At 52.8% G+C, this 14,057-nt stretch overlaps 1 protein-coding gene across 3 annotated transcripts in view; it reads left to right on the plus strand.

Moving 5' to 3' along the window:
- LOC123757289 (probable deoxyhypusine synthase) overlaps nucleotides 1-14,057 on the plus strand; it is a 304,623-nt gene that overhangs the window by 199,136 nt on the left and 91,430 nt on the right. The window lies entirely within an intron of this gene.

Below are 14,057 nucleotides of genomic sequence, written 5' to 3' on the forward strand. Positions count from 1 at the left end.
AGATCATGTTAATTAATAAGAAGGTTAGAGCACTCAAGTATATACTGTGAAAGGGAAGAGTCAACACCAACAAAGCCAGGACTAAGGTTCATTTTGGGTAGGCTGTGTATCAGAGTCAATCCAACACAATGGCATCTGTGAAGAGTAGAGGCACAAAAGATTACCTTAGAAGAAGACCAATCACTGGATGATTAGAGTCCCTAACTTGACAGAAGAGCGCATTGTTTGTGCCTGCAGACTTAACACTTCTTTTGTGTTCCTTCACCACTGCACTGCGCAACACACCTTGAAGCTCTTAATGGGTTGTGCGCAATGCGCCTCAAGGATCTCATAGGGATAGCGTACGATTCAAAGCTGACACGTGGGGACGCGGGTACGAAATGCATGCCTGAGGCTTCCAGTGATCGTCTGCCATTTTGACAAAAATCCTAGCCTGCCCCAAGGCAATGGTAAGCCACAGTTTCAAGGAAGCAACCACGTCTGACACATCATCTACGAGCTCCTAGTCCACAGTCGGCCCCGGTCCAGCAAAACGACTCTCAGAGGACCAAATACGAGACATACTGTATGATGATGGAGCCATCAATGACGATTTAGACTACAGTCTTAAAAAAAAGACCTAACGCAGAGGTCAGGCACGAGTGAAGGGGAAGCCGAGGTGGACGATGTTGCAAGTGTGTATAGTACATGTGCCTCACCTGGCCTCCCTCGCTGCCCTGGGTCAACACCACTAGTCACCATCACCTTGTGTGTTCCTTGATGTGAGTTTATTTGGGGATACTACATGTGATGAGTCATTCTCGGGCTTCAATGACATAGGCTCCGATACAAGCAGTGTTGACAAACCGAATACAAGCAGCGATGGTGTTACTAGGTGGGGTTTTACTGCCCCAGCAACACACCCAGGCAAGCGCCAGCATGTCATGCGGCCTGAAGACAAAGGCTACAGTGTTCCCTCAACAATAGGTGTTCGTGGTCAGCCTATATTACACAGAACACATTCATCTCCTGGCATACCCATATACAGCTCTTGCACAAGACGATGGAGCTGTGTTGTTGGGGCCCATGTTGGTGGTGCTCGTGCTGGTGTTGGCCTTGGTGTTGGCGCCAGAACCAAAACCACTGGTGTACTTGTGTGGGAGGATTGTGAGACTTTTGTCTCACAAATTTCAACATTTGATGATACTGATGTTGGTGTGACAGCCTTATTCCCCTATACTGGTGATGATATGGCTAAAGTAGATTATTTTATGACATATTTTGATTAGGAATTTATAGACCATCTTGTGGCAGAGATGAACAGATACACTCACGTCCTCATTGACTCTGGCATTTTACCTGCCTCTCGCATGACACGTTGGAAAGACACGACAAATGAGGAAATGTATGTGTTTTACATTTATCCGCTATCCCTTTTTCAAAATTTCTTTCTGCCTCTCTCCTTACTGCCGTATAGTTGTTTCTTGCATCTTTGTATCGCTGGTATGTTTGGGGGGTTTGGCCTCTTCCTATACTGATTCTATTTTTGTGTCTTTTGGTCTCTGGCCCTCTCACAATTTCTGTCGAACCAATCCTGTTTTCTGGCCCTGCCTCTCTGTTTTGGTATGAATGTTTGTGTGCCTTCCTCGTATATTTTTAAAAATTTGGCATACATTTCATTTACTTTCCTGCCTAGCAACAATTCTGTACAATTACACTCATTAAAAAAATTTTGAAGTCCCCCATAGTGACCTCTCCTTAAATCGAGTTTATCAACTGTTTCAATGTCCCCATTTTCTTCTAGATGATATCTTAAAGCATAATCAATGTCTAACAGGACGTGATCACTCTTTCCCAAGGGAGGAAGGTACTGGATGTCAAATATCTCTTCTTCTTTCCTGGTGAATACTAGATCCAGTACTGACGGTATATCTCCTTCCCTCATTCTTGTGGCCTGCTTTATGTGTTGATACAAGAATGTCTCCAGAATGAGGTTCACAAATCTGCATGTCCAAAAGTCCTCCGTTCTTGCTTCATAGGCCTCCCAGTCTATTGCTTTAAAGTTGAAGTCCCCCAGTATCAACATTCGTGATTTATCTTTATCTGCTTGTGCAATAATATCTCTCATGACCATTATGAGGCCTTCTCGTTTGTCATCCAGTTCTTCCTTTGTCCATGTGTTACTTGCTGGTGGGCTGTAGGCATTTAAAATTATCAGCTTATCATCCTGATTCCAGATCTGCAATGCCATTATGTCAATATCTCGAGGGTTTTCAAATATTAACTCTTACCTTCAGGTGTTTTTTCACCAGTACAGCCACTCCTCCCTTCCTAGTTTTCCTGTCATGTCTCCAAACTGAATAACCTCTTGGGAATATGACTTCATTTATTATATTTCCTTCAAGTTTCATCTCTGATAATGCGACATTATCTGGGACCCTAAGCTGGATTATATCTTGCAACTGCAAAGTTTTTGACCTAACTCCATCTATGTTGGTACAGGCATACCTCAGAATAAGAGTTTAATCCGTTCCTGGAGACGCCTCGCCTTCCGAAAACTCGCATTCCGAAGTTAATTTCCCCATAAGAAATAAAGGGAAATGAATTAATCCGTTCCTGACTACCCCAAAAACCCCACATCAAACTAAATTTTTATACCTAATTTACCTAATTCATCTAAATAAACCTACAAAACTGTGTTCCAGTTATTACTTACCTTGCTGTCGAGTGCTGTAGGCGTATGGAAGATGGTGAGGAGGGGGGAGGAGCAGAGGAGTTACTGTTTGGAAGGGGAGTCCCCTTCCATAATCACATCACATAACCCCATGCCTTGTAACACTATGGATACCACTTCTCTTTCTAAATTTTTCAAACCAGCCCCTGCTTGCCTTAAACTCTTTCTTATCTGCATCACTCGTTGCAGGGGTATTCTTTAGAAGGTCTTCGTGCAACACCCTGGCTTTCTCACAAATAATGGCCTCCGAAACACTATCACCCCTCAACTCCTTGTCGTGTATCCAAATTAATAACAACTTTTCCACTTCTTCAAGTATTTGTGGTCTTTGTGCCGTTAATGTTCTTACTCCTTTTGCCACTTTAGCACCCATAATCTTATTTTTCTTCTTAAGTATAGTGCATATTGTTGATGTGGCTTTGTTGTACTGCCTACAAAGTTCAACAACACGTGTACCGTTCTCATGCTTCCGAATGATCTCTTGTTTCTCCTCTATTGTCATCCTCACATGAGCTTTCTGGCCTTTATCCTTACCACTGGCTTTCTTGGGACCCATGGTGAGATATATAATAACAAATTGTATAGACAAATCACCAAAAATCCAACAAAACACTGAAAATCCGCGAGAAGAATTGATGTGGGGGTAGTCACTGAGCGCGAGACAATAATAAACTGAGGGGCGGAGGGGCGACGAACGCGCTAGGTCGGCTGTACGCGTATCAACAAACTCGCGTCCAAACTCGCCTCCCGAAGTAACCCTCGCCTTCTGAGACAAATTTTTGGAGTAAATACACCTCGCCTTCCGAAAACCTCGCATACAGGGACAATCGCATTCCGAGGTACCACTGTATATACAATTTTCAGGAACATGTTCCCTTTTTCTTTGCTCTTTACTCCCCCTTCCACTACTGATCTTGTTGCTTTGTTTTTCTGGGGGGAGCCCCTACGGCTCCCCGGAGCTATCCATGGCTGATATGGTTACCCTAACTATTTTGCATCAGTCGATGTGGGTAGAGTTCTAGGCCTACCGGGGACCACGAGCCAGAACCTGGCCCCCTCAGAGAGGCATGGGGAGCAATGGCCCATAGAAATGCACATGTGATTTGGAGCATTCTATATCTGCCATCGACCGAAACAGGCACCCAGAAAGGTAAGCACCACAAAACAAACCCCTATTCTGGTTAACAACAAAAATCGACAAACGAGTGGACAGAACTCCCCCAGGAAAACGAACTAACAAACATGACGTCACACGAGCCACGCCACATGTCTGCGCAGCTCCCCCCTCCCCGGGAGGGGGAAGGGGGAGCCCCAGACCCCCGCGCTGGCGATCCCCGCCCCAGTTCCTCGGCTGATGGGTTAATGCACTGTTGTGTGGCTCCAGCTCCGATCTTGTCTCAGTTTCTATAACGCATTGCATACTTTATTCCCAAAAAGACATGGTCACTTTTACCCAAGGGAGGAAGGTACTGAATGTCAAATATCTCTTCCTCCTTCCTGGTAAATATCAAATCTAGCATGGAGGGAACGTCCCCTTCCCTCATCCTCGTAGCTTGTTTAACATGTTGATACAAGAATGTTTCCAGGATGAGGTCTACAAATTTACAGGTCCAAAAATCTTCTGTTTTAGCTTCATATGCTTCCCAGTCTATGGATTTCAAGTTGAAGTCACCGACTATCAACAGTCGTGATCTATCGTTATCCGCTCTCGCTATAATCTCTCTCATTATTGTTATAAGACCTTCACGTTTACTATCTAGCTCCTCCTTTGACCATGTGCTGCTTGGCGGTGGACTATATGCATTTATCATCATTAGTTTATCATCCTCATAGCAGATCTCTAGTGCTATTATGTCAACTTCTTGTGGATTGGCAGTCATTATTTCCTTCACCTTTAGGTGTTCTTTTACCAGCACAGCAACGCCACCGCCTTTCCTAATTTTTCTGTCCCGTCTCCAAATTGAGTAGCCCCTTGGGAATATGACCTCATTTAAAATTACATCTTCAAGTTTTGTCTCCTTGAGTGCAACAATGTCTGGTGTCTGCAGCTGTATTACATCACTTAACTCCAGTATCTTCGATCTCACTCCATCTATGTTGGTGTATGCAATCTTCAGGAACTTGTTCCCCCTCTCCTTATTCTTCACTCCTCCTCTCTCTATTGATTTTGTTGGTTTGCCTTTATGTACCACTTTACTGGTTTGCCTACCCCTATCACTTTGTAGAAAAAAGAATTTATTTCCTCTTCATTCCTGCTCTCATTTAAATGTTTTGCCTCGGCGAGGTTCAGTTTCAGCTTCTCTCTATCTTCTTTTGAAAGATCTCGTCTTAACGACCACCCTTTCCCATCCTCATCCCTTTGCAATTTTCTAGCATTCCTTAGTACTTCTTCCATCTGTTTGGCAGTGCTGTGACTTGTTTGCAGTGCTGCTCTTACGGTGGGCGTGTGAGCTGGGAGTAGTATTCTCAGGTACTCGGGCTGCATGTGCTTAGGGTCGCCTTCCCTGAGTGCCCTGTAAGTACCGCCCTTGGGGGCTTGGGGTTGCCTTCCACAAGTTGCCTTGGGTCTACCTGTTGGCTTTTCGCTTCTTGGCGTTTGGCCACCCCGAGGGTTTAGGGGTTTTACTCCCTTGTTTACCTTGGGGTAAGTGGTAGTTATAGCACTGGTGGGGTGCAGGGTACTGCGTAGCTAGTTTTCACCTATGACAGCGGCCAGCTCTGTTCCCTCTGGGTACGTTGTCCACTTGTGTGGTTTTTCTTTTATATTTGTTTTTGCCTGGTAGGGGGGTCTGCCTTGTGTCCCCCCCCCCCTTATATTAGGTTCGTTTGTGTGGTGGCACCCCCTGCTTCGCCCTCGCGAGTGGACACGTCCAGTGGGTTCAGCTTTAGCAGTTTGCTTGGTAGTTTGGGGCGCCGGTTAGCAGTGCCCTGCCTGGGATAACCCTTAGCAGACCCAATCTAGGGGCCCTGGTAAACCCCACGGGGGCTCTCGGGTCCAATAGTGAAGACCCTTGCATCCCCTCTCGCTTTGTGCGAGTTGAGGGTTGCTCTGTTCCTTTGTCTCAGGGTGACTCTCCTTGTTTTTTGCCTCCGTCATGCTGCCTGTTGGGTCGGTGACACATTCGACCCTGAGTCCTGCGAGCTTTGTTGCTTGTTCGTGACTCCATTCACCCAGTCTGCTGATGAATTCCCGTGGGTGCAAGCAGCTCGCGCGTTGCAGGGTAGGATGCTGCAACGCGCTCAGGTTTGTCGCTTTCCCGGACGCCCCAATGCTGCCCCGCTTGTGTAGGGACCCAGACTTGGGGGTTTTGGTTGCTTCGGCCTTGGTTCTTCCACGCCCCCCTTGTTTTTTCCCCTCCTGCTTCCGGCCCCTGCGCATCTGCAGGCTTCGGGGTCGGGGCGGGGTTAGAGGTTCTGAGACTTGGGCAGTTTCGGGGGTTGCCCCGTCCGGGGTAGCTGCAGAGGCATTCGAGTCTGTTCCTTCGGCCGATGCTCCGGGGTCTGACCAGTGGGCCCCTTCTCTTCCAGCTCTCTCGGCTGCCCCGGCTTTTTCTTGTGGGGCCGGGGCTTTGGAGGTCGACTCGGCCCCAGGGCCTGGTGTAGAGGCTCCTGGGGTTGGGGAGGAGCGGCCTTGGGGGCCTTGGGCTTCATTGCGCCCCGCCTGGATTTCCGTCCTTCTGAGCGGGGCTTACTGTTGCGCGGAGTGGGGTTTTCTTTCCCCCCTCTGCGTACGATTTGGGCTTGGGATCTGCTCCTCCCCAGGTTTGGTTCCGTGTCCCTGTGGTTTCTTCAGTTCCGTCTTCTGGAGGTTTTCGGCTTCCCGCATCTCTTCTCCTGCGGTGCGGTTGGCCTTTGCGGCTTACCTCCTGCGTGTCCCGGAGTTTGCCTCCATACTGGTTCCTTCTGTTTTGGACAGGTTGGGCTCCTTGTAGCCGTTTGGGCTCCTTGTAGCAGTTTGGGCTACTGTCACCAGTTGGGCTGCTTGTCGCCAGTTGGGTTACTTCTCACCTTGTTGGGCTCCTTGTAGCCGGTTGGGCTACTTCTCGCCTTGTTGGGCTACTTCTCGCCTTGTTGGGCTACTTCTCGCCTTGTTGGGCTACTTCTCGCCTGGTTGGGCTACTTCTCGCCTGGTTGGGCTACTTCTCGCCTGGTTGGGCTACTTCTCGCCTGGTTGGGCTACTTCTCGCCTTGTTGGGCTACTTCTCGCCTTGTTGGGCTACTTCTCGCCTTGTTGGGCTACTTTTCTTGCGCGTCCTGGGCATGCGCCGTGGGAGTTTGTTTTGGTTCTGGGTGGTGTGCACACGTGTTCTGCATCCATTTTCTCTGGGGGGGGGCTTCGCCTCTCGCTCTCTTCTTAATCCAGTCCGTGCCCCGTTGCTTTGGGGGTGTTCTGGGGTGCCGCTGTGGGGAAGTCACGAGGTTTTTTCCCTGCGTTCTAGGGTGGGGAGCCTCCTTCGCTGCTCCCTTCCTCTCCAGCATGGACGCCCTGGCCGCCTTCAGCGCCTATGTTCAGCAGTTGAGTTGGTGCGGTTTGGCGTCTCCTTCTTCCTGACGCTGTTTTTGTTTTTGGGAGTAGGAATGGGTGTACATACGTACTTGAGAACGTGGACCGTATCACCCGAGGTGCCTACTGCAGGGCTATTAGCCCATACTGGGCAGCTCTTGTTCTCTCCACCTGATTCCTTCCTCGGTTCACGGGTGTCTGCGGGTGGCCTCTTGGCCCTTCCGAGGCGGCTCCTGCCTGTACTCCTCCTGCCCCTCTCCTATGCTTGTCTAACCTTGCTTGAGTTCGGGGCCCCGCCTCCACCTTGTTCCGCAGTGCAACGGTGGGGGTGCCTGTTTGGTAGTACGTTTTCCTGTGTCGGAGGTTTTGTGTTCGCCTCCTTGTGCTTGCAGGTTGGGTTTTGGCTCTTTGGTTCCGCCTCTCCCCTGTCGTTTGCCTGTCGGGCGGGTTCTGTGCTTCTTGGGCGCTCTCATCTCTGCTCCTGGGGCTGTGTATAGGGTCAGCCCATGTTGGGCTGCCTAATGTGTTCCTTTGATTGCCTGTTACACTGCACACGTTTCTTCTACCGTCCCTGTGGCTCAGTTGGGTGCTTGGTTTCCGCCTGTGTCCCCTTGTGTGCCACTTGTGTATGATTTATCTATCTTCTCTGTCGCTTCCTCGGGGAGTGTGGTGACATATTGCTGCGGTTTTGGTAGTGCAGCTGCGTGTCTGGGTTGGTTGTGGCTTTATGTTCGGCCCTTCCATGCTCCCTCTGGAGCTCTCCTTCCTTGCCGGTCTTGCGGTGCCGGGCCTGGTTTTTCCAGGTTCCTTGGATTCTCTGTCTTGTCCTCGCCTCATTGTGCTGGCTGGGGATGAGCTTGGGGTCTTCGTCTCGCTCCTCGCCTATCCTCCGGTTTCGGTGCAAGTTCCAGAGCCTAGTGGGCTCCCTTCCTTCGTGTTTTTCACGGCTGCCCCGGGGTTTTTCTTGACGCTGGGGCTTTGAGGGGACAGCTCGGCCCCGGGGCCTGCAGGGTGGGTTCCCGGGGCTGGGGTGGGGCTAACGTGAGGGGCCTCAGGCCCTGTTGGTCCCCGCTGGGGTGTTTCTACCCCTCTGGGCGGGGCTTTCAGTTTTGTGGTGTGGGGTTTTTCCGTTCCCCCTCTCCGCACGTCCTTTGTGGGCGTCGGCCCCTCCCTGGGCTCGGTTCCTTGTCCATTGTGCCCGTTGTTTCCATCCTGTCGGTGGGTGCTTTTCTACGGTCTTCGCCCCTGTTTTCCGGGACGGGCCTTCTCTGTCGTGTCCCCCTCTTCTTGGGGTTTCTGCATGACTTTTGGTCTCGGGTGCGACGGGGTTTTTGTGCCTTCGTCCTTTGTGTTTGCTTCTTTTTGTTCTCGAAGGTTCGGGACGGTTTTGCTCCTTCCCGTTTTCTGGTACGTCTGTCGTCATTCGGTTGAGCTTCCCTACGGTCCTTTCTAGGGCTTGTGGGTCCTCTTCCCGGCAACTTCTGGGTGTTAGGCCTTCTTGTTTTTTTGTGCATCTCTTCTCTTCGCGCTGTCTCGGCGCTACTCGTTTTCCTGGGGGCGATTTTGCTCCTCTTAATGAGTCTTTTCGCTCCTACCCTTCTGCGGGATGTTGGTGCGGGGCGGCTCCTTATGCGAGTTCCTTACCTGTCAGCTGCACTTGTGGCGGTGAACTTGCACGCTTGTGGCATTTTCGTTTTGGTCCTGCGTTTTCTTTTCCCTCCTGGGGCTGTCATAGGATTGGCTTGCGGAGGATGTAGAGGCGCTTGGGGCCGTTCCTGGGTCTGGCACCTTGGTTTCTGCTGCTAGCTTTCAGTGTCGATATTCCTTCTGCGCCGTTTCGCAGGCTGTATCGTGCGTTGTTTCACCTCCGGCCTGCTTATGCACTGCCTGTGTCGTCCTGGTCTTTGGACAGGGTGCTCTCCTGTTTTTCTTTTCCTTGGTGGTTGTGGCTCCTTGGGGTCAGGTTTGCTTTGCCTCGGCTTTCTTTTTATGTTGGCATTGGCTTCTGGGGGGTCGTGTGGCAGAGCTTCTTGCTCCTCCCAGGAGCAGTGGTTTTTGGCTCCTATGGTCATGGTCATAGGTTTCTTCGTCTGCGGCCATTCTCCCTTTTTTCTTGCAAATGATGTGCCTGCTGCTTTCCGGAGGGGTCCTTGGGTTGTTGTCTCGACTTCGTGTTGAGGATTGGTTCACAGACCGCCTCCCGGGTATGTCCCCTTGTTTTCTTAGGTAGTCTTTGGTTAAGTAGCTCCGGGGAGCCATAGGGGCTCCCCCCAGAAAACCAGCATTGAATGTAATGAAACGGCATTTTCTGGGTGAGTCCCGGAGGCTCCCCCGGCACCCTCCCGCCCTCCGGTCGGCGGGTTTTCTGGGGGGAGCCCCGTCGGCTCCCCGGAGCTTTACCGGCTGATATGCTAATGTCAGACTTTGGCATCAGTCATGTGTATGGAGTTCTAGGGCCTACCGGGGACCACGAGCCAGAACCTGGCCCCCTCAGAGAGGCAAGGGGAGCAATGGCCTATAGAAACCCCCGTGTGGTTGGAAGCATTCTATGTCTGCCATTGACCGGGTCAAGCATCCAGAAAGGTAAGCATTCCAAAACAAACCCCTATTCTGGTGAAAATTGCTACCTAAGCCGAACTAGTGGATAGAACTCTTCAACAGAAAACAAGGAAACTAGTATGACGTCATACATCACCGCGCCGCTGTCTGCGCAGCTCCCCCCTCCCCGGGAGGGGGAAGGGGGAGCCCCAGACCTCCCACGCCGGCTATCCACCCATCAGTTCTTCGGCTGATGCTATAGGCAATGGTTATGTGCTCCGGCTCCAGTGGTTGTTTCAGCACTGTACCTAGAGTGTGGTGTCTGTTTTCTAGGTGGTGCGTGAGCCGGGAGTGATTCTTCAGTACTCGGGCTGCATGCGCCTAGGGTTCCCTTCCCTAGGTGCCCTGTAAGTACTGCCCTTGGGGCTTGTGGCCACCTTCCACAAGTTCCTTGGGTCCTGCCCCTGCTTGGCCGTTTACTGCTTGGTTTTCAGCCGCTCTTTGTGTGCTCGGGTGTTCTGTCTCCCTTGTTCGCCTTAGAGTAAGGGGCAGTGTTTGCACTGGTGGGACGCAGGGTACTGTGCAGCTTGTCTTTACCAATCATAGCGGCCGGCTCTGTTCCGCTTGGGTACGCTGTCCTCTTGCGGGGTTTTCTTTTTCTTTATCTACCTAGTGGGGGGGTCTGCCTTCGTTCTTGCCCCTTGTGTCCCCTGTGTTCTGAGTATTTTCTGGTGGTACCCCTGCTAGGTCCCCGTGAGTGTACACGTCCCGGGGGTTCAGCTCTTAGAAAGTTGTTTGGTAGCTTTGGGTGCCGGTTAGCAGTACCCTGCCTGGGATTACCTGAGCGCGAGTCCTCTTAAAGTAAACGCTCGGGACCCTGGAAAACCCCTGGGGGCGCACGGGTCCGATGGATGTGACCCCAGAGTCCCCCCCTCGCTTCCAGCGAGTTTGAGGGTTGCTCTCACCCTTTGTCTCTGGGTGACTCTCTGTTTTGCCTCCGTCTGCTGCCTGTGGGGTCGGTGACACCTTCAACCCGGAGTCCTGCGAGTTTGGTTGCTCGTTGTGGCTCGGTTACCCAGTTGTGCTAACAAAGCGGGTGCGGGCAGCAGGGGCATTGCACTTGAGCCTTGGTGGTGGCAACTTTCTCGTGGTTTCCTTCCCGGGAGCCCCGGGGCTGCCCCGTTGTAGTTCGTTTTGGGACTTGGGGGTGTTGGTTGCTTCGGTTCCATCCACGCCCCCTTGTCTTTCCCCTGGTTCACCCTTCCTGCCTGCATCCGGTTCCTTACCGTCTGTAGGTTCGGGGCGGGGTTTTTGGTGTTGAGACTCGGGCAGTCTCGGGGAATTCCCCTTCCGGGGTAGTGACGGGGGCATTTGAGCCTGTTCCTACAGCCGTGTTGTATGAGTCTGCCAGTGGGCTCCCTTCCTTAGTGTTTTCACGGCTGCCCCGGTTTTCTGGTACGGCCGGGGCTTTGGGGGAACGGCTCGGCCCCGGGGCCTGTCGTGTAGGTTCCCGGGGCTGGGGAGGGGCTGACTTGGGGGGGCCTTGGCCCCGTTAGACCCCGTGGGGGTTTTTATCCCCCTCTAGGCGGGGCTTGTGGTTACGCGGAGTGGGGTCTTTCCTCCCCACTCGCCGTACGTGCTGTTGGACGTCGGCCCCTCCCCGGGCTCGGTTCCTTGGCCTTTGAGTCGGTTGGTTCCGTCCTGTGGGTGGATGTTTCCTCCCACCCCTTTTTTGGACGGTGTTTTTGTCATGTTTCCCCGTTCGATGGGGTTCTGCGTGACTTCTGATCTCGGGTGCGCCTGCGCCTTTGTGTGCCTTCGGGACTAGTGTTGGCTTCTGTGTTCTCGAGGGTACGGGAAGGTTTTTCGCTACTTCCCGCGTTATTGGAACGTCTGTCGGCTCCTCGTCCTTGTCGCCCTGTTGGGCTACTTGTCGCCCTGTTGGGCTACTTGTCGCCCTGTTGGGCTACTTGTCGCCCTGTTGGGCTACTTGTCGCCCTGTTGGGCTACTTGTCGCCCTGTTGGGCTACTTGTCGCCCTGTTGGGCTACTTGTCGCCCTGTTGGGCTACTTGTCGCCCGGTTGGGCTACTTGTCGCCCGGTTGGGCTACTTGTCGCCCGGTTGGATTCCTTTTTGGGCTCTTTGCTTCTTTGGCCGGTTTTATTGTTCCTGCTTCCTCTTTTGGCTACTTTTCTCGTGCAGTAGTCTTGGCTGGCGCCTTCCTGCAGGGAGGGTGTGCGGTTCGGCCAGCGTGTTGTGCGCATGCGCCGTGGAGTTTGTTTTGGTCTGGGCGGTGTTTCAGTGCTGGTGTTTTGCGCCCTTTTTTGCTACAGTGCTTCGCCTCTCGTTCTTCTCCCTGGCTGCGGTATGTGCCCCTTCACGCCGGGGGTGTCCTGGTTCCCAGTTGTGGGGAGGACACCGCGGTTTTCCCTGTGTCATGGGTGTGGACCGCCTCCTTCGCCTCTCCCTGCTCTCCTGCGGGTCCGGCAGGGTCCGGCTCTGGCGTCTTCACCTGGCGGTGCTCCCAAGTTCTTCTGGGCACGGTTGAGTCGTGTCAAGTTCGTGCCACCATTCGCTAGGTGAGTTTCTGCGGTCTGGCGTCTTTTGGCCGGGCGCTGGATGCGGCGGTGTTTATACCTGTCTTTATTTAGGTATATTTTTGTACGACTGAGACCGTTCGCACACCAGTGACTGTCCCTTTATCACCCCTTCCTGTCCCCCTCATGTGCATGTCCAACCCATGCTGGAGTCATTCAGGGGACCCTCCTTTTTTAATGTTGTGAGGTGTGGGGGTTGTAGGGTTGGTTCTGTACTCACCTGGTAAGGCTCCTGGCTGTGCTTGCAGGATTTGAGCTCTGGCTCTTGGGTCCCGCCTATCTGGTAGAACTTGCGGGATAGTACCAGTGGAGTGCAGTGGTGCTATTGGCACCTTTGGGGAACACTGTATTACCATCAGAGGTCTGTGCTTGTTACACGACCTACTTGCGAGCATAAGCCTTCTTGCTGGTTCGTCCGTGGACTTCCAGGGCGCACTGGCCTGTTTTCGTATGGCAGTTCCGGCCCGTCCTGGTTGTGGGGGTATGTGGGCCAGTGGACTGCTCCTAGTAGCTGCCTGGTGGGCCATCCTCTGGCCGGTCTAGCCTGACCTTGGGCCGGGCTTCAGGTGTAAAAGAGCTCCCAGTACCTCATCCAGCAGGTATCGAGTGGGGTTTCTCCGCCGTCGGTCGCCTGGTGCAGGTTTCTGGGCCTGCAGGGTTTTGTCGTGTCTCCGTTGGCCCTGTCTGGGGTCTGCCTGCTCCGTTCTCTGCCTTTGCAGAGGGGAGTTGCTATTTACGTGTTGCAGTGGTGCCTGTTGCTGCTGCTGCACGTGTGCATTTGTACCGTGTTTCACGGTGGCGTGTCCTTGTTCCTGTGTCCGGTTGTGGAGTGGCACTTTGCTGCCGTTTTGTGCCTGGGGATTGCGTGGGGTTTTTGTCCCTGCCTGCTTGTCCACCCCTGGTTGTTCTCCTGGGGTTTTTGTGCTTCTGCTCTTTCTTCCTGCCTCCTCTGCAGCAGGGATGTTCTGCGTGTGTTCTTAGGCGTTGGTCAGCCTGTGTCCTGTGATGTGCTTCTTTGTCTCGGTCTATTGCAGTTGTTCGTGCCCCTTGGTTCGGGTCCTGTTCTGGCGGCGACCCTTCCGCCTTCTTTGGTTTCCTAGCTTGCCCTGCCGTTTTTTTTTTTTTTTGGGGGGGGGTCTTGCGATGTCTCGCGTCGGACCCGTCGTTTCTGAACTCCTGGCAGGCTTGCATGCTTTGGGGAGTTTTTCTGTTCGGCAGACGTTCCATCTCCTTGTGCCGCCTGGGTTTCGGTGGTCGCGCCCGAGATCTTCTCGTGGCTCCGCCTTTTTCCTGGGCTCGGAGGGGCCTTGTCGGGGCTGCTTATGTTCTGCCTCGTGGTCTCGCCTCCGGTTGGTGGTCGGGTGGCTTCGTGGTAGGTGTCCCACCTGCGTGCTTCTCTTGGCGGCAGTATGGGGTATTTTGGCGGTCCTTCCTTTTCCTGTCCCTTCTTAGGTGGTTACTCTTGTTAGCTTGGTTTACTCTCGGCTTAGGTTTCTGGTGGGGGTTGGGGGCCGTCGTCTTGCCACATACTGTCGCCTCTTTTCGTGCGGCGCAGGCGGAGCCGCTTCAGCTTGCTTTCGGTCTTGGTGTTGCTTCTGCACCGTTAGTCAGCTGTCTTGTGCGTCATTTCACCTCCGGCCTGTTCGTGCGCCGCTTGCACCATCCTGGTCTCTGGTCAGCGTGCTCTGTCTTCTCCTCGGTTGGT

Source organism: Procambarus clarkii, chromosome 13 (genome assembly GCF_040958095.1).
Source record: "Procambarus clarkii isolate CNS0578487 chromosome 13, FALCON_Pclarkii_2.0, whole genome shotgun sequence".
Lineage (NCBI taxonomy): Eukaryota > Metazoa > Arthropoda > Malacostraca > Decapoda > Cambaridae > Procambarus > Procambarus clarkii.